Raw genomic sequence first — 22,200 nt, forward strand, 5'->3', positions numbered from 1 at the left:
AGAAATGCTGCCACCTTGTGGCCGTTTCCTGCAAGAGCAGCTTTAAACTCACAGCTAATGGTCACTTAACATTCACAAAAACTCAGGGTTGTAAAGGACACCTGCCCTAAAAAAATGTCATAACCTAAATGGGAAAAGGATGAGAGGAAGAATAGATACACATATATGTGTGAAAGAACCACATCTTGCACACCAAGAAGAAACAAACCATTGTAATCAAATTTGCTGGGATAAAAAATAAAAAGTAAATTACAAATATGAACAAGAAGTAATGAGACATAAACTTAAAGGGCTTTTTCCTGGCACATTCCATTTTAATTTACAACCTAGAACACCACTTCCATTAAGGCTCTGTTTCCCTAGTAACCAAATTTGGTAAAGGAGAAATGCTGCCACCTTGTGGCCGTTTCCTGCAAGAGCAGCTTTAAAGTCACAGCTAATGGTCACTTAACATTCACAAGGACTCAGGGCTGTAAGGACACCTGCCCTAAAAAATTGTGCTGAAGTAGGGAATGGACAAAAAATTTCAAAACAGGCAAATGTTTCAAGAAGAGAATATGAAGAGTTACGTTTTACTGACGCTCTTTAAAAAAAAAAGAAAATGGATAAAAGCTCAACCTCAGGGAGTGTTAGACCCATGCAATCTAATCTACAAAAAGTTTTCAACTTACACCAATCGACTGACCATCAGCAAAAATTCTACGAACAATAAATGCTGAAGGGGTTTTAGAGAACTGTGAACCCTCTACCTGCTGTTGAGACGTAAAAGGGTAACAGCCAATAATGAGAATAGAAAGGAGCTGTGTTTAAAAGTAAAAATGGAGGTACCATTCAATCCAGCAGGCACACCATTGGACCTCTCACCTGAGAAGACAAGAATCGAGAAGACACAGGCCGCAAAAGCTGCAGTGCAGCCTTATTCACAATAGCCAAGACCGTGAAGCAATCAAAATATCCAACAAGAGGTGAATGGATAAAGAAGAAGTGGTCCATGTACACAATGGAATATTAGCCATGGAAAACAATGAACCATTGCTCTCTGAGGCACCACAAATGAGTCTGGAGATAATCACGAAACATGAGGTAAGTCCAAAAGCAAAAGACCTGTATTCTATGATATCACTTATAGGCGTTATCTAATAACTGACACAAATGAACATATTTCCACAGAGAAAGACACTCACAGACTTAGAAAACAAACTATGCTCATCTAAAAGGAAAGGTGGGGGGAATGGATAAATTAAGATTAGTGTTACTATATGTATACAAACACATATTATATACATATCTCAAAAAGACCGACCATATAGCAAGGGAGGTCTGCGGAACATTCTGTAACATTTTACATGGGAAGAGGATCTGTACTTGAATAGACATATATAATCTACAAATGAACCAGATTGTGTACACCTAGGACAAACAATATTCTAAGCTTTACCACAATTAAAAAAATTTTTAAAACCAAGAAGAAATAATGAGACATAAACTTATGGGGGTTTCTCCATGCACATTCCAATGTAATTTACAACCTAGGAACACAACTTCCAGAAAGGCTCTGCTGCCCTAGAAACCAGATTTGGGAATGGAGAAATGCTGCCTGCTTGAGGCCACTTCCCACAACAGCAGCTTTAAACCCATTTCTAAAGGTCAATAAATATTCACCAAACTTGCAGTTCGGGAAATGACACCTGCTCTCTAAAAAAACTCTGGGGTGGAAAATCGACCAAAAAATTCAAAAGAGGGCAACCTTCTAAGAAGACACTTTCAAGAGTTATAATGTACTCCCATTTGTTTCCTTTTTGTAACAGAAAAGAAAACGGCGGAGAAAAATGATGAGTTTTACGAATTTTCAAAGACATGCAAACCCAAATTACAAAAACCTATCAGCTCACAGCAGCCAGTAGGGCCATTAGCATAAATGCTGCAAACAATAAATGCTCAAGCGATTGTGGAGAAATGCGTACCCTCGATTCTAAGGGGGACGTGGTACGAGCCACTAATGAAAACACAAAGGAGGTGCTTTGAAAAGGGAAACACGGTACTACCAGTGAATGAATCACACCCACTGCTGGGCCTATCACCTGAGAAAATGAGAATCAAAAAGTCACAGGCTGGCAATCCTGCACTCCAACAATATTTACCATAGCCAACACTTGGAAGAAATGAAAATGTCCATCAACCGAGGAATGCACAAAGTAGAAGTGGTCCACGTACACAGTGGAAAATCACTCCAATAAAAAATAAAAATTACATTTAAAAATCCAACAAAAGTAAGGAGACATCAGCTTGTGTGGGTTTCTCCAGGCACACTCCACTCTAATTTTTAACCGAGAAACACCACAGGCCGCAAGGGCTTTTCCCTAGTTACCAGGGTGGGGAACATAGAAAGGCTGCTGCCCTCTGGCAGTTACCTGCAAAAGCAGCTTTAAAGCCCGTGCTAATGGTCATTTCATAGGAACAAGTACTGCAGAACTGTAAATGAAACTTGCCCTCAAAATTTCTTGAGGGAGGTAATGGCCAAAATATTTCAAATGGTGACACATACTTTAAGAAAACACTTTGAAGAAATAAGCTCTAATCATAGCTGGAAAAATAAAAAGGACATGTGTAAAAGCTCAATTTCAACGCATTATGAGACACATGCAAATTCAACCACAAAGAGGTATCAGCTCACACCACTCAGAATAACCATCAGCAAAAACTACAAAGAATAAATGCTGAAGGTGCTGGGAAGAAATGAATACCCTCAACTTTATGTGGGAAGTAACCTGGAAAGAGCCACTAAAGAGAACAGAATAGAGGTGCCTTTAAAAGGTAAACATTGAGCTACCATAGGATGCAGCAGACCTATTCCTGGACCTATAAACTAAGAAGACAGAATTGGAAGGACACAGGTATTCAAATCTGCATTGCATAGTATTACAATAGCCAAGATACGGAAGTAACCAAAAAGTCCACTGACAGATGGGCGGATAAAGAAGAACTGCTACCTGTACAGATGGAATATGAGCTAGTGAAAAAATGAAACAATGCCATTTGCAGCACCATAGATGAGTCTAGACGTAATCACGCCACCTGTAGTAAGTGAGAAAGCAAAAGACACATATCCTATCATATCACTTTTAGGAGTTACTTAAAAATTGATACCAATGAAGATATTTCCACAGAGAGAGGCAATCGCAGATTCATTAAAAAACTTATGGTTCACCAAATAGAAAGGGATGAGGATTGGATACATTACCATATTGGGGTTAACAGAGATATACAAACCATGTGAAATATATAACCACCAAAGACGTACGGAAGACCAGGAGAAGACTACTCAACATTGTGCCATAACCTACATGGGAAAAGGATGCGAGGAAAAATAGATACCTGTATATGTGTGAAAGAACCACATCTTGCACACCTAGAGCAAACAAACGATTGTAATCAAATTTGCTGGGATAAAAAATAAAAAGTAAATTACAAATATGAACAAGAAGTAATGACACATAAACTTAAAGGGCTTTTTCCTGGCATATTCCATTCTAATATACAACCTAGAACACCACTTCCATTAAGGCTCTGTTTCCCTCGTAAGCAAATTTGGTAAAGGAGAAATGCTGCCACCTTGTGGCCGTTTCCTGCAAGAGCACCTTTAAACTCACAGCTAATGGTCACTTAACATTCACAAAAACTCAGGGTTGTAAAGGACACCTGCCCTAAAAAAATGTCATAACCTAAATGGGAAAAGGATGAGAGGAAGAATAGATACACATATATGTGTGAAAGAACCACATCTTGCACACCAAGAAGAAACAAACCATTGTAATCAAATTTGCTGGGATAAAAAATAAAAAGTAAATTACAAATATGAACAAGAAGTAATGAGACATAAACTTAAAGGGCTTTTTCCTGGCACATTCCATTTTAATTTACAACCTAGAACACCACTTCCATTAAGGCTCTGTTTCCCTAGTAACCAAATTTGGTAAAGGAGAAATGCTGCCACCTTGTGGCCGTTTCCTGCAAGAGCAGCTTTAAAGTCACAGCTAATGGTCACTTAACATTCACAAGGACTCAGGGCTGTAAGGACACCTGCCCTAAAAAATTGTGCTGAAGTAGGGAATGGACAAAAAATTTCAAAACAGGCAAATGTTTCAAGAAGAGAATATGAAGAGTTACGTTTTACTGACGCTCTTTTAAAAAAAAAGGAAAATGGATAAAAGCTCAACCTCAGGGAGTGTTAGACCCATGCAATCTAATCTACAAAAAGTTTTCAACTTACACCAATCGACTGACCATCAGCAAAAAGTCTACGAACAATAAATGCTGAAGGGGTTTTAGAGAACTGTGAACCCTCTACCTGCTGTTGAGACGTAAAAGGGTAACAGCCAATAATGAGAATAGAAAGGAGCTGTGTTTAAAAGTAAAAATGGAGGTACCATTCAATCCAGCAGGCACACCATTGGACCTCTCACCTGAGAAGACAAGAATCGAGAAGACACAGGCCGCAAAAGCTGCAGTGCAGCCTTATTCACAATAGCCAAGACCGTGAAGCAATCAAAATATCCAACAAGAGGTGAATGGATAAAGAAGAAGTGGTCCATGTACACAAGGGAATATTAGCCATGGAAAACAATGAACCATTGCTCTCTGAGGCACCACAAATGAGTCTGGAGATAATCACGAAACATGAGGTAAGTCCAAAAGCAAAAGACCTGTATTCTATGATATCACTTATAGGCGTTATCTAATAACTGACACAAATGAACATATTTCCACAGAGAAAGACACTCACAGACTTAGAAAACAAACTATGCTCATCTAAAAGGAAAGGTGGGGGGAATGGATAAATTAAGATTAGTGTTACTATATGTATACAAACACATATTATATACATATCTCAAAAAGACCGACCATATAGCAAGGGAGGTCTGCGGAACATTCTGTAACATTTTACATGGGAAGAGGATCTGTACTTGAATAGACATATATAATCTACAAATGAACCAGATTGTGTACACCTAGGACAAATAATATTCTAAGCTTTACCACAATTAAAAAAATTTTTAAAACCAAGAAGAAATAATGAGACATAAACTTATGGGGGTTTCTCCATGCACATTCCAATGTAATTTACAACCTAGGAACACGACTTCCAGAAAGGCTCTGCTGCCCTAGAAACCAGATTTGGGAATGGAGAAATGCTGCCTGCTTGAGGCCACGTCCCACAACAGCAGCTTTAAACCCATTTCTAAAGGTCAATAAATATTCACCAAACTTGCAGTTCGGGAAATGACACCTGCTCTCTAAAAAAACTCTGGGGTGGAAAATCGACCAAAAAATTCAAAAGAGGGCAACCTTCTAAGAAGACAATTTCAAGAGTTATAATGTACTCCCATTTGTTTCCTTTTTGTAACAGAGAAGAAAACGGCGGAGAAAAATAATGAGTTTTACGAATTTTCAAATACATGCAAACCTAAATTACAAAAACCTATCAGCTCACAGCAGCCAGTAGGGCCATTAGCATAAATGCTGCAAACAATAAATGCTGAAGCGATTGTGGAGAAATGCGTACCCTCGATTCTAAGGGGGACGTGGTAAGAGCCACTAATGAAAACACAAAGGAGGTGCTTTGAAAAGGGAAACAGGGTACTACCAGTGAATGAATCACACCCACTGCTGGGCCTATCACCTGAGAAAATGAGAATCAAAAAGTCACAGGCTGGCAATCCTGCACTCCAACAATATTTACCATAGCCAACACTTGGAAGAAATGAAAATGTCCATCAACCGAGGAATGCACAAAGTAGAAGTGGTCCACGTACACAGTGGAAAATTACTCCAATAAAAAATAAAAATTACATTTAAAAATCCAACAAAAGTAAGGAGACATCAGCTTGTGTGGGTTTCTCCAGGCACACTCCACTCTAATTTTTAACCGAGAAACACCACAGGCCCCAAGGGCTTTTCCCTAGTTACCAGGGTGGGGAACATAGAAAGGCTGCTGCCCTCTGGCAGTTACCTGCAAAAGCAGCTTTAAAGCCCGTGCTACTGGTCATTTCATAGGAACAAGTACTGCAGAACTGTAAATGAAACTTGCCCTCAAAATGTCTTGAGGGAGGTAATGGCCAAAATATTTCAAATGGTGACACATACTTTAAGAAAACACTTTGAAGAAATAAGCTCTAATCATAGCTGGAAAAATAAAAAGGACATGTCTAAAAGCTCAATTTCAACGCATTATGAGACACATGCAAATTCAACCACAAAGAGGTATCATCTCACAGCACTCAGAATAACCATCAGCAAAAACTGCAAAGAATAAATGCTGAAGGTGCTGGGAAGAAATGCATACCCTCAACTTTATGTGGGACGTAACCTGGAAAGAGCCACTAAAGAGAACAGAATAGAGGTGCCTTTAAAAGGTAAACACTGAGCTACCATAGGATCCAGCAGACCTATTCCTGGACCTATAAACTAAGAAGACAGAATTGGAAGGACACAGGTATGCAAATCTGCATTGCATAGTATTACAATAGTCAAGATACGGAAGTAACCAAAAAGTCCACCAACAGATGGGCGGACAAAGAAGAACTGCTACCTGTACAGATGGAATATGAGCTAGTGAAAAAATGAAACAATGCCATTTGCAGCACCATAGATGAGTCTAGACGTAATCACGCCACCTGTAGTAAGTGAGAAAGCAAAAGACACATATCCTATCATATCACTTTTAGGAGTTACTTAAAAATTGATACCAATGAAGATATTTCCACAGAGAAAGGCAATCACAGATTCATTAAAAAACTTATGGTTCACCAAATAGAAAGGGATGAGGATTGGATACATTACCATATTGGGGTTAACAGAGATATACAAACCATGTGAAATATATAATCACCAAAGACGTACGGAAGACCAGGAGAAGACTACTCAACATTCTGTCATAACCTACATGAGAAAAGGATGTGAGGAAGAATAGATACCTGTATATGTGTGAAAGAACCACATCTTGCACACCTAGAGCAAACAAACCATTGTAATCAAATTTGCTGGGATAAACAATAAAAAGTAAATTACAAATATGAACAAGAAGTAATGACACATAAACTTAAAGGGCTTTTTCCTGGCATATTCCATTCTAATATACAACCTAGAACACCACTTCCATTAAGGCTCTGTTTCCCTCTTAAGCAAATTTGGTAAAGGAGAAATGCTGCCACCTTGTGGCCGTTTCCTGCAAGAGCAGCTTTAAACTCACAGCTAATGGTCACTTAACATTCACAAAAACTCAGGGTTGTAAAGGACACCTGCCCTAAAAAATTGTGCTGAAGTAGGGAATGAACAAAATCATTCAAAACAGGCAAATGTTTCAAGAAGAGATTATGAAGAGTTAAGTTTTACTCACACTCTTTTTAAAAAAAAGGTAAATGGATAAAAGCTCAACCTCAGGGAGTGTTAGACACCTGCAATCTAATCTACAAAAAGTTTCAACTTACACCAGTCGACTGACCATCAGCAAAAAGTCTACGAACAATAAAAGCTGAAGGGGTTTTACAGAACTGTGTACCCTCTACCTGCTGGTGAGACGTAAAAGGGTAACAGCCAATAATGAGAACAGAAAGGAGCTGTGTTTAAAAGTAAAAATGGAGGTACCATTCAATCCAGCAAGCGCACCATTGGACCTCTCACCTGAGAAGACAAGAATCGAGAAGACACAGGCCGCAAAAGCTGCAGTGCAGCCTTATTCACAATAGCCAAGACAGTGAAGCAATCAAAATATCAAACAAGAGGTGAATGGATAAAGAAGAAGTGGTCCATGTACACAATGGAATATTAGCCATGGAAAACAAGGAACCATTGCTCTCTGAGGCACCACAAATGAGTCTGGAGATAATCATGAAACATGAGGTAAGTCGGAAAGCAAAAGACCTATATTCTATGATATCACTTATAGGCGTTATCTAATAACTGACACAAATGAACATATTTCCACAGAGAAAGACACTCACAGACTTAGAAAACAAACTATGCTCATCTAAAAGGAACGGTGGGGGGAATGGATAAATTAAGATTAGTGTTACTATATGTATACAAACACATATTATATACATATCTCAAAAAGACTGACCATATAGCAAGGGAGGTCTGCGGAACCCTGTGTAACATTTTACATGGGAAGAGGATCTGTACTTGAATAGACATGTATAATGTACAAATGAACCAGATTGTGTACACCTAGGACAAACAATATTCTAATCTTTACTCCAATTTATAAAAATTTTTATACCAAGAAGAAATAATGAGACATAAACTTTGGGGCGTTTCTCCATGCACATTCCAACGTAATTTACAACCTAGGAACACGACTTCCAGAAAGGCTCTGCTGCCCTAGTAACCAGATTTGGGAATGGAGAAATGCTGCCTCCTTTAGGCCACTTCCCACAACAGCAGCTTTAAACGCATTGCTAAAGGTCACTAAATATTCACCAAACTTGCAGTTCGGGAAATGACACCTGCTCTCTAAAAAAAGTCTGAGGTGGAAAATCGACCAAAAAATTCAAAAGAGGGCAACCTTCCAAGAAGACAATATCAAGAGTTATAATGTACTCCCATTTGTTTCCTTTTTTTAACAGAAAAGAAAACGGCGGAGAAAAATGATGAGTTTTACGAATTTTCAAAGACATGCAAACCCAAATTACAAAACCCTATCAGCTCACAGCAGCCAGTAGGGGCATTGGCATAAATTCTGCAAACAATAAATGCTGAAGCGATTGTGGAGAAATGTGTACCCTCGATTCTAAAGGGGACGTAATAAGTGCCACTAATGAAAACACAAAGAAGGTGCTTTGAAAAGGGAAAAACGGTGCTACCAGTCAGTCAATCACACCCACTGCTGGGCCTATCACCTGAGAAAATGAGAATCAAAAAGTCACAGGCTGGCAATCCTGCACTCCAACAATATTTACCATAGCCAACACTTGGAAGAAATGAAAATGTCCATCAACCGAGGAATGCACAAAGTAGAAGTGGTCCACGTACACAGTGGAAAATCACTCCAATAAAAAATAAAAATTACATTTAAAAATCCAACAAAAGTAAGGAGACATCAGCTTGTGTGGGTTTCTCCAGGCACACTCCACTCTAATTTTTAACCGAGAAACACCACAGGCCGCAAGGGCTTTTCCCTAGTTACCAGGGTGGGGAACATAGAAAGGCTGCTGCCCTCTGGCAGTTACCTGCAAAAGCAGCTTTAAAGCCCGTGCTAATGGTCATTTCATAGGAACAAGTACTGCAGAACTGTAAATGAAACTTGCCCTCAAAATGTCTTGAGGGAGGTAATGGCCAAAATATTTCAAATGGTGACACATACTTTAAGAAAACACTTTGAAGAAATAAGATCTAATCATAGCTGGAAAAATAAAAAGGACATGTCTAAAAGCTCAATTTCAACGCATTATTGAGACACATGCAAATTCAACCACAAAGAGGTATCAGCTCACAGCACTCAGAATAACCATCAGCAAAAACTGCAAAGAATAAATGCTGAAGGTGATGGGAAGAAATGCATACCCTCAACTTTATGTGGGACGTAACCTGGAAAGAGCCACTAAAGAGAACAGAATAGAGGTGCCTTTAAAAGGTAAACACTGAGCTACCATAGGATCCAGCAGACCTATTCCTGGACCTATAAACTAAGAAGACAGAATTGGAAGGACACAGGTATGCAAATCTGCATTGCATAGTATTACAATAGACAAGATACGGAAGTAACCAAAAAGTCCACCGACAGATGGGCGGACAAAGAAGAACTGCTACCTGTACAGATGGAATATGAGCTAGTGAAAAAATGAAACAATGCCATTTGCAGCACCATAGATGAGTCTAGACGTAATCACGCCACCTGTAGTAAGTGAGAAAGCAAAAGACACATATCCTATCATATCACTTTTAGGAGTTACTTAAAAATTGATACCAATGAAGATATTTCCACAGAGAAAGGCAATCACAGATTCATTAAAAAACTTATGGTTCACCAAATAGAAAGGGATGAGGATTGGATACATTACCATATTGGGGTTAACAGAGATATACAAACCATGTGAAATATATAATCACCAAAGACGTACGGAAGACCAGGAGAAGACTACTCAACATTCTGTCATAACCTACATGAGAAAAGGATGTGAGGAGGAATAGATACCTGTATATGTGTGAAAGAACCACATCTTGCACACCTAGAGCAAACAAACCATTGTAATCAAATTTGCTGGGATAAAAAATAAAAAGTAAATTACAAATATGAACAAGAAGTAATGAGACATAAACTTAAAGGGCTTTTTCCTGGCATATTCCATTCTAATATACAGCCTAGAACACCACTTCCATTAAGGCTCTGTTTCCCTCGTAAGCAAATTTGGTAAAGGAGAAATGCTGCCACCTTGTGGCCGTTTCCTGCAAGAGCACCTTTAAACTCACAGCTAATGGTCACTTAACATTCACAAAAACTCAGGGTTGTAAAGGACACCTGCCCTAAAAAAATGTCATAACCTAAATGGGAAAAGGATGAGAGGAAGAATAGATACACATATATGTGTGAAAGAACCACATCTTGCACACCAAGAAGAAACAAACCATTGTAATCAAATTTGCTGGGATAAAAAATAAAAAGTAAATTACAAATATGAACAAGAAGTAATGAGACATAAACTTAAAGGGCTTTTTCCTGGCACATTCCATTTTAATTTACAACCTAGAACACCACTTCCATTAAGGCTCTGTTTCCCTAGTAACCAAATTTGGTAAAGGAGAAATGCTGCCGCCTTGTGGCCGTTTCCTGCAAGAGCAGCTTTAAAGTCACAGCTAATGGTCACTTAACATTCACAAGGACTCAGGGCTGTAAGGACACCTGCCCTAAAAAATTGTGCTGAAGTAGGGAATGGACAAAAAATTTCAAAACAGGCAAATGTTTCAAGAAGAGAATATGAAGAGTTACGTTTTACTGACGCTCTTTTAAAAAAAAAGGAAAATGGATAAAAGCTCAACCTCAGGGAGTGTTAGACCCATGCAATCTAATCTACAAAAAGTTTTCAACTTACACCAATCGACTGACCATCAGCAAAAAGTCTACGAACAATAAATGCTGAAGGGGTTTTAGAGAACTGTGAACCCTCTACCTGCTGTTGAGACGTAAAAGGGTAACAGCCAATAATGAGAATAGAAAGGAGCTGTGTTTAAAAGTAAAAATGGAGGTACCATTCAATCCAGCAGGCACACCATTGGACCTCTCACCTGAGAAGACAAGAATCGAGAAGACACAGGCCGCAAAAGCTGCAGTGCAGCCTTATTCACAATAGCCAAGACCGTGAAGCAATCAAAATATCCAACAAGAGGTGAATGGATAAAGAAGAAGTGGTCCATGTACACAATGGAATATTAGCCATGGAAAACAATGAACCATTGCTCTCTGAGGCACCACAAATGAGTCTGGAGATAATCACGAAACATGAGGTAAGTCCAAAAGCAAAAGACCTGTATTCTATGATATCACTTACAGGCGTTATCTAATAACTGACACAAATGAACATATTTCCACAGAGAAAGACACTCACAGACTTAGAAAACAAACTATGCTCATCTAAAAGGAAAGGTGGGGGGAATGGATAAATTAAGATTAGTGTTACTATATGTATACAAACACATATTATATACATATCTCAAAAAGACCGACCATATAGCAAGGGAGGTCTGCGGAACATTCTGTAACATTTTACATGGGAAGAGGATCTGTACTTGAATAGACATATATAATCTACAAATGAACCAGATTGTGTACACCTAGGACAAATAATATTCTAAGCTTTACCACAATTAAAAAAATTTTTAAAACCAAGAAGAAATAATGAGACATAAACTTATGGGGGTTTCTCCATGCACATTCCAATGTAATTTACAACCTAGGAACACGACTTCCAGAAAGGCTCTGCTGCCCTAGAAACCAGATTTGGGAATGGAGAAATGCTGCCTGCTTGAGGCCACGTCCCACAACAGCAGCTTTAAACCCATTTCTAAAGGTCAATAAATATTCACCAAACTTGCAGTTCGGGAAATGACACCTGCTCTCTAAAAAAACTCTGGGGTGGAAAATCGACCAAAAAATTCAAAAGAGGGCAACCTTCTAAGAAGACAATTTCAAGAGTTATAATGTACTCCCATTTGTTTCCTTTTTGTAACAGAGAAGAAAACGGCGGAGAAAAATAATGAGTTTTACGAATTTTCAAATACATGCAAACCTAAATTACAAAAACCTATCAGCTCACAGCAGCCAGTAGGGCCATTAGCATAAATGCTGCAAACAATAAATGCTGAAGCGATTGTGGAGAAATGCGTACCCTCGATTCTAAGGGGTACGTGGTAAGAGCCACTAATGAAAACACAAAGGAGGTGCTTTGAAAAGGGAAACACGGTACTACCAGTGAATGAATCACACCCACTGCTGGGCCTATCACCTGAGAAAATGAGAATCAAAAAGTCACAGGCTGGCAATCCTGCACTCCAACAATATTTACCATAGCCAACACTTGGAAGAAATGAAAATGTCCATCAACCGAGGAATGCACAAAGTAGAAGTGGTCCACGTACACAGTGGAAAATTACTCCAATAAAAAATAAAAATTACATTTAAAAATCCAACAAAAGTAAGGAGACATCAGCTTGTGTGGGTTTCTCCAGGCACACTCCACTCTAATTTTTAACCGAGAAACACCACAGGCCGCAAGGGCTTTTCCCTAGTTACCAGGGTGGGGAACATAGAAAGGCTGCTGCCCTCTGGCAGTTACCTGCAAAAGCAGCTTTAAAGCCCGTGCTACTGGTCATTTCATAGGAACAAGTACTGCAGAACTGTAAATGAAACTTGCCCTCAAAATGTCTTGAGGGAGGTAATGGCCAAAATATTTCAAATGGTGACACATACTTTAAGAAAACACTTTGAAGAAATAAGCTCTAATCATAGCTGGAAAAATAAAAAGGACATGTCTAAAAGCTCAATTTCAATGCATTATGAGACACATGCAAATTCAACCACAAAGAGGTATCAGCTCACAGCACTCAGAATAACCATCAGCAAAAACTGCAAAGAATAAATGCTGAAGGTGCTGGGAAGAAATGCATACCCTCAACTTTATGTGGGACGTAACCTGGAAAGAGCCACTAAAGAGAACAGAATAGAGGTGCCTTTAAAAGGTAAACACTGAGCTACCATAGGATCCAGCAGACCTATTCCTGGACCTATAAACTAAGAAGACAGAATTGGAAGGACACAGGTATGCAAATCTGCATTGCATAGTATTACAATAGTCAAGATACGGAAGTAACCAAAAAGTCCACCAACAGATGGGCGGACAAAGAAGAACTGCTACCTGTACAGATGGAATATGAGCTAGTGAAAAAATGAAACAATGCCATTTGCAGCACCATAGATGAGTCTAGACGTAATCACGCCACCTGTAGTAAGTGAGAAAGCAAAAGACACATATCCTATCATATCACTTTTAGGAGTTACTTAAAAATTGATACCAATGAAGATATTTCCACAGAGAAAGGCAATCACAGATTCATTAAAAAACTTATGGTTCACCAAATAGAAAGGGATGAGGATTGGATACATTACCATATTGGGGTTAACAGAGATATACAAACCATGTGAAATATATAATCACCAAAGACGTACGGAAGACCAGGAGAAGACTACTCAACATTCTGTCATAACCTACATGAGAAAAGGATGTGAGGAAGAATAGATACCTGTATATGTGTGAAAGAACCACATCTTGCACACCTAGAGCAAACAAACCATTGTAATCAAATTTGCTGGGATAAAAAATAAAAAGTAAATTACAAATATGAACAAGAAGTAATGACACATAAACTTAAAGGGCTTTTTCCTGGCATATTCCATTCTAATATACAACCTAGAACACCACTTCCATTAAGGCTCAGTTTCCCTCTTAAGCAAATTTGGTAAAGGAGAAATGCTGCCACCTTGTGGCCGTTTCCTGCAAGAGCAGCTTTAAACTCACAGCTAATGGTCACTTAACATTCACAAAAACTCAGGGTTGTAAAGGACACCTGCCCTAAAAAATTGTGCTGAAGTAGGGAATGAACAAAATCATTCAAAACAGGCAAATGTTTCAAGAAGAGATTATGAAGAGTTAAGTTTTACTCACACTCTTTTTAAAAAAAAGGTAAATGGATAAAAGCTCAACCTCAGGGAGTGTTAGACACCTGCAATCTAATCTACAAAAAGTTTCAACTTACACCAGTCGACTGACCATCAGCAAAAAGTCTACGAACAATAAAAGCTGAAGGGGTTTTACAGAACTGTGTACCCTCTACCTGCTGGTGAGACGTAAAAGGGTAACAGCCAATAATGAGAACAGAAAGGAGCTGTGTTTAAAAGTAAAAATGGAGGTACCATTCAATCCAGCAAGCGCACCATTGGACCTCTCACCTGAGAAGACAAGAATCGAGAAGACACAGGCCGCAAAAGCTGCAGTGCAGCCTTATTCACAATAGCCAAGACAGTGAAGCAATCAAAATATCAAACAAGAGGTGAATGGATAAAGAAGAAGTGGTCCATGTACACAATGGAATATTAGCCATGGAAAACAAGGAACCATTGCTCTCTGAGGCACCACAAATGAGTCTGGAGATAATCATGAAACATGAGGTAAGTCGGAAAGCAAAAGACCTATATTCTATGATATCACTTATAGGCGTTATCTAATAACTGACACAAATGAACATATTTCCACAGAGAAAGACACTCACAGACTTAGAAAACAAACTATGCTCATCTAAAAGGAACGGTGGGGGGAATGGATAAATTAAGATTAGTGTTACTATATGTATACAAACACATATTATATACATATCTCAAAAAGACTGACCATATAGCAAGGGAGGTCTGCGGAACCCTGTGTAACATTTTACATGGGAAGAGGATCTGTACTTGAATAGACATGTATAATGTACAAATGAACCAGATTGTGTACACCTAGGACAAACAATATTCTAAGCTTTACTCCAATTTAAAAAAATTTTTATACCAAGAAGAAATAATGAGACATAAACTTTGGGGCGTTTCTCCATGCACATTCCAACGTAATTTACAACCTAGGAACACGACTTCCAGAAAGGCTCTGCTGCCCTAGTAACCAGATTTGGGAATGGAGAAATGCTGCCTCCTTTAGGCCACTTCCCACAACAGCAGCTTTAAACACATTGCTAAAGGTCACTAAATATTCACCAAACTTGCAGTTCGGGAAATGACACCTGCTCTCTAAAAAAAGTCTGAGGTGGAAAATCGACCAAAAAATTCAAAAGAGGGCAACCTTCCAAGAAGACAATATCAAGAGTTATAATGTACTCCCATTTGTTTCCTTTTTTTAACAGAAAAGAAAACGGCGGAGAAAAATGATGAGTTTTACGAATTTTCAAAGACATGCAAACCCAAATTACAAAACCCTATCAGCTCACAGCAGCCAGTAGGGGCATTGGCATAAATTCTGCAAACAATAAATGCTGAAGCGATTGTGGAGAAATGTGTACCCTCGATTCTAAAGGGGACGTAATAAGTGCCACTAATGAAAACACAAAGAAGGTGCTTTGAAAAGGGAAAAACGGTGCTACCAGTCAGTCAATCACACCCACTGCTGGGCCTATCACCTGAGAAAATGAGAATCAAAAAGTCACAGGCTGGCAATCCTGCACTCCAACAATATTTACCATAGCCAACACTTGGAAGAAATGAAAATGTCCATCAACCGAGGAATGCACAAAGTAGAAGTGGTCCACGTACACAGTGGAAAATTACTCCAATAAAAAATAAAAATTACATTTAAAAATCCAACAAAAGTAAGGAGACATCAGCTTGTGTGGGTTTCTCCAGGCACACTCCACTCTAATTTTTAACCGAGAAACACCACAGGCCGCAAGGGCTTTTCCCTAGTTACCAGGGTGGGGAACATAGAAAGGCTGCTGCCCTCTGGCAGTTACCTGCAAAAGCAGCTTTAAAGCCCGTGCTAATGGTCATTTCATAGGAACAAGTACTGCAGAACTGTAAATGAAACTTGCCCTCAAAATGTCTTGAGGGAGGTAATGGCCAAAATATTTCAAATGGTGACACATACTTTAAGAAAACACTTTGAAGAAATAAGCTCTAATCATAGCTGGAAAAATAAAAAGGACATGTCTAAAAGCTCAATTTCAACGCATTATTGAGACACATGCAAATTCAACCACAAAGAGGTATCAGCTCACAGCACTCAGAATAACCATCAGCAAAAACTGCAAAGAATAAATGCTGAAGGTGCTGGGAAGAAATGCATACCCTCAACTTTATGTGGGACGTAACCTGGAAAGAGCCACTAAAGAGAACAGAATAGAGGTGCCTTTAAAAGGTAAACACTGAGCTACCATAGGATCCAGCAGACCTATTCCTGGACCTATAAACTAAGAAGACAGAATTGGAAGGACACAGGTATGCAAATCTGCATTGCATAGTATTACAATAGTCAAGATACGGAAGTAACCAAAAAGTCCACCGACAGATGGGCGGACAAAGAAGAACTGCTACCTGTACAGATGGAATATGAGCTAGTGAAAAAATGAAACAATGCCATTTGCAGCACCATAGATGAGTCTAGACGTAATCACGCCACCTGTAGTAAGTGAGAAAGCAAAAGACACATATCCTATCATATCACTTTTAGGAGTTACTTAAAAATTGATACCAATGAAGATATTTCCACAGAGAAAGGCAATCACAGATTCATTAAAAAACTTATGGTTCACCAAATAGAAAGGGATGAGGATTGGATACATTACCATATTGGGGTTAACAGAGATATACAAACCATGTGAAATATATAATCACCAAAGACGTACGGAAGACCAGGAGAAGACTACTCAACATTCTGTCATAACCTACATGAGAAAAGGATGTGAGGAAGAATAGATACCTGTATATGTGTGAAAGAACCACATCTTGCACACCTAAAGCAAACAAACCATTGTAATCAAATTTGCTGGGATAAAAAATAAAAAGTAAATTACAAATATGAACAAGAAGTAATGAGACATAAACTTAAAGGGCTTTTTCCTGGCATATTCCATTCTAATATACAACCTAGAACACCACTTCCATTAAGGCTCTGTTTCCCTCGTAAGCAAATTTGGTAAAGGAGAAATGCTGCCACCTTGTGGCCGTTTCCTGCAAGAGCAGCTTTAAACTCACAGCTAATGGTCACTTAACATTCACAAAAACTCAGGGTTGTAAAGGACACCTGCCCTAAAAAAATGTCATAACCTAAATGGGAAAAGGATGAGAGGAAGAATAGATACACATATATGTGTGAAAGAACCACATCTTGCACACCAAGAAGAAACAAACCATTGTAATCAAATTTGCTGGGATAAAAAATAAAAAGTAAATTACAAATATGAACAAGAAGTAATGAGACATAAACTTAAAGGGCTTTTTCCTGGCACATTCCATTTTAATTTACAACCTAGAACACCACTTCCATTAAGGCTCTGTTTCCCTAGTAACCAAATTTGGTAAAGGAGAAATGCTGCCACCTTGTGGCCGTTTCCTGCAAGAGCAGCTTTAAAGTCACAGCTAATGGTCACTTAACATTCACAAGGACTCAGGGCTGTAAGGACACCTGCCCTAAAAAATTGTGCTGAAGTAGGGAATGGACAAAAAATTTCAAAACAGGCAAATGTTTCAAGAAGAGAATATGAAGAGTTACGTTTTACTGACGCTCTTTAAAAAAAAAAGAAAATGGATAAAAGCTCAACCTCAGGGAGTGTTAGACCCATGCAATCTAATCTACAAAAAGTTTTCAACTTACACCAATCGACTGACCATCAGCAAAAATTCTACGAACAATAAATGCTGAAGGGGTTTTAGAGAACTGTGAACCCTCTACCTGCTGTTGAGACGTAAAAGGGTAACAGCCAATAATGAGAATAGAAAGGAGCTGTGTTTAAAAGTAAAAATGGAGGTACCATTCAATCCAGCAGGCACACCATTGGACCTCTCACCTGAGAAAACAAGAATCGAGAAGACACAGGCCGCAAAAGCTGCAGTGCAGCCTTATTCACAATAGCCAAGACCGTGAAGCAATCAAAATATCCAACAAGAGGTGAATGGATAAAGAAGAAGTGGTCCATGTACACAATGGAATATTAGCCATGGAAAACAATGAACCATTGCTCTCTGAGGCACCACAAATGAGTCTGGAGATAATCACGAAACATGAGGTAAGTCCAAAAGCAAAAGACCTGTATTCTATGATATCACTTATAGGCGTTATCTAATAACTGACACAAATGAACATATTTCCACAGAGAAAGACACTCACAGACTTAGAAAACAAACTATGCTCATCTAAAAGGAAAGGTGGGGGGAATGGATAAATTAAGATTAGTGTTACTATATGTATACAAACACATATTATATACATATCTCAAAAAGACCGACCATATAGCAAGGGAGGTCTGCGGAACATTCTGTAACATTTTACATGGGAAGAGGATCTGTACTTGAATAGACATATATAATCTACAAATGAACCAGATTGTGTACACCTAGGACAAACAATATTCTAAGCTTTACCACAATTAAAAAAATTTTTAAAACCAAGAAGAAATAATGAGACATAAACTTATGGGGGTTTCTCCATGCACATTCCAATGTAATTTACAACCTAGGAACACAACTTCCAGAAAGGCTCTGCTGCCCTAGAAACCAGATTTGGGAATGGAGAAATGCTGCCTGCTTGAGGCCACTTCCCACAACAGCAGCTTTAAACCCATTTCTAAAGGTCAATAAATATTCACCAAACTTGCAGTTCGGGAAATGACACCTGCTCTCTAAAAAAACTCTGGGGTGGAAAATCGACCAAAAAATTCAAAAGAGGGCAACCTTCTAAGAAGACACTTTCAAGAGTTATAATGTACTCCCATTTGTTTCCTTTTTGTAACAGAAAAGAAAACGGCGGAGAAAAATGATGAGTTTTACGAATTTTCAAAGACATGCAAACCCAAATTACAAAAACCTATCAGCTCACAGCAGCCAGTAGGGCCATTAGCATAAATGCTGCAAACAATAAATGCTCAAGCGATTGTGGAGAAATGCGTACCCTCGATTCTAAGGGGGACGTGGTACGAGCCACTAATGAAAACACAAAGGAGGTGCTTTGAAAAGGGAAACACGGTACTACCAGTGAATGAATCACACCCACTGCTGGGCCTATCACCTGAGAAAATGAGAATCAAAAAGTCACAGGCTGGCAATCCTGCACTCCAACAATATTTACCATAGCCAACACTTGGAAGAAATGAAAATGTCCATCAACCGAGGAATGCACAAAGTAGAAGTGGTCCACGTACACAGTGGAAAATTACTCCAATAAAAAATAAAAATTACATTTAAAAATCCAACAAAAGTAAGGAGACATCAGCTTGTGTGGGTTTCTCCAGGCACACTCCACTCTAATTTTTAACCGAGAAACACCACAGGCCGCAAGGGCTTTTCCCTAGTTACCAGGGTGGGGAACATAGAAAGGCTGCTGCCCTCTGGCAGTTACCTGCAAAAGCAGCTTTAAAGCCCGTGCTAATGGTCATTTCATAGGAACAAGTACTGCAGAACTGTAAATGAAACTTGCCCTCAAAATTTCTTGAGGGAGGTAATGGCCAAAATATTTCAAATGGTGACACATACTTTAAGAAAACACTTTGAAGAAATAAGCTCTAATCATAGCTGGAAAAATAAAAAGGACATGTGTAAAAGCTCAATTTCAACGCATTATGAGACACATGCAAATTCAACCACAAAGAGGTATCAGCTCACACCACTCAGAATAACCATCAGCAAAAACTACAAAGAATAAATGCTGAAGGTGCTGGGAAGAAATGAATACCCTCAACTTTATGTGGGAAGTAACCTGGAAAGAGCCACTAAAGAGAACAGAATAGAGGTGCCTTTAAAAGGTAAACATTGAGCTACCATAGGATGCAGCAGACCTATTCCTGGACCTATAAACTAAGAAGACAGAATTGGAAGGACACAGGTATTCAAATCTGCATTGCATAGTATTACAATAGCCAAGATACGGAAGTAACCAAAAAGTCCACTGACAGATGGGCGGATAAAGAAGAACTGCTACCTGTACAGATGGAATATGAGCTAGTGAAAAAATGAAACAATGCCATTTGCAGCACCATAGATGAGTCTAGACGTAATCACGCCACCTGTAGTAAGTGAGAAAGCAAAAGACACATATCCTATCATATCACTTTTAGGAGTTACTTAAAAATTGATACCAATGAAGATATTTCCACAGAGAGAGGCAATCGCAGATTCATTAAAAAACTTATGGTTCACCAAATAGAAAGGGATGAGGATTGGATACATTACCATATTGGGGTTAACAGAGATATACAAACCATGTGAAATATATAACCACCAAAGACGTACGGAAGACCAGGAGAAGACTACTCAACATTGTGCCATAACCTACATGGGAAAAGGATGCGAGGAAAAATAGATACCTGTATATGTGTGAAAGAACCACATCTTGCACACCTAGAGCAAACAAACGATTGTAATCAAATTTGCTGGGATAAAAAATAAAAAGTAAATTACAAATATGAACAAGAAGTAATGACACATAAACTTAAAGGGCTTTTTCCTGGCATATTCCATTCTAATATACAACCTAGAACACCACTTCCATTAAGGCTCTGTTTCCCTCGTAACCAAATTTGGTAAAGGAGAAATGCTGCCACCTTGTGGCCGTTTCCTGCAAGAGCAGCTTTAAACTCACAGCTAATGGTCACTTAACATTCACAAAGACTCAGGGCTGTAAAGGACACCTGCCCTAAAAAATTGTGCTGAAGTAGGGAATGGACAAAAATTCAAAACAGGCAAATGTTTCAAGAAGAGATTATGAAGACTTAAGTTTTACTCACACACTTTTTAAAAAAAAGGAAAATGGATAAAAGCTCAACCTCAGGGAGTGTTAGACGCATGCAATCTAATCTACAAAAAGTTTCAACTTACATCAGTCGAATGACCATCAGTTAAAAGTCTATAAACAATAAATGCTGAAGGGGTTTTAGAGAACTGTGTACCCTCTACCTGCTGGTGAGATGTAAAACGGTAACAGCCAATAATGAGAACCGAAAGGAGCTGTGTTTAAAAGTAAAAATGGAGGTATCATTCAATCCAGCAGGCGCACCATTGGACCTCTCACCTGAGAAGACAAGAATGGAGAAGACACAGGCCGCAAAAGCTGCAGTGCAGCCTTATTCACAATAGCCAAGACAGTGAAGCAACCAAAATGTCCACCAACAGGTGAATGGATAAAGAAGAAGTGGTCCATGTACACAATGGAATATTAGCCATGGAAGACAATGAACCATTGCTCTTTGACGCACCACAAATGAGTCTGGAGATAATCACGAAACATGAGGTAACTCGGAAAGCAAAAGACCTGTATTCTATGATATCACTTATAGGCGTTATCTAATAACTGACACAAATGAACATATTTCCACAGAGAAAGACACTCACAGATTTAGAAAACTATGCTCATCTAAAAGGAAAGGTGGAGTGAATGGATAAATTAAGATTAGTGTTACTATATGTATACAAACACATATTATATACATATCTCAAAAATACCGACCATACAGCAAGGAAGTCTGCGGAACCCTCTGTAATATTTTACATGGGAAGAGGATCTGTACTTGAATAGACATATATAATCTACAAATGAACCAGATTGTTTACACCTAGGACAAACAATATTCTAAGCTTTACCCCAATTAAAAAAATTTTTAAAACCAAGAAGAAATAATGAGACATAAACTTATGGGGGTTTCTCCATGCACATTCCTATGTAATTTACAACCTAGGAACACGACTTCCAGAAAGGCTCTGCTGCCCTAGTAACCAGATTTGGGAATGGAGAAATGCTGCCTCCTTTAGGCCACTTCCCACAACAGCAGCTTTAAACGCATTGCTAAAGGTCACTAAATATTCACCAAACTTGCAGTTCGGGAAATGACACCTGCTCTCTAAAAAAAGTCTGAGGTGGAAAATCGACCAAAAAATTCAAAAGAGGGCAACCTTCCAAGAAG

The sequence above is a fragment of the Eschrichtius robustus genome, chromosome 7 (genome assembly GCF_028021215.1).
Source record: "Eschrichtius robustus isolate mEscRob2 chromosome 7, mEscRob2.pri, whole genome shotgun sequence".
In the NCBI taxonomy this organism is placed as follows: Eukaryota; Metazoa; Chordata; class Mammalia; order Artiodactyla; family Eschrichtiidae; genus Eschrichtius; species Eschrichtius robustus.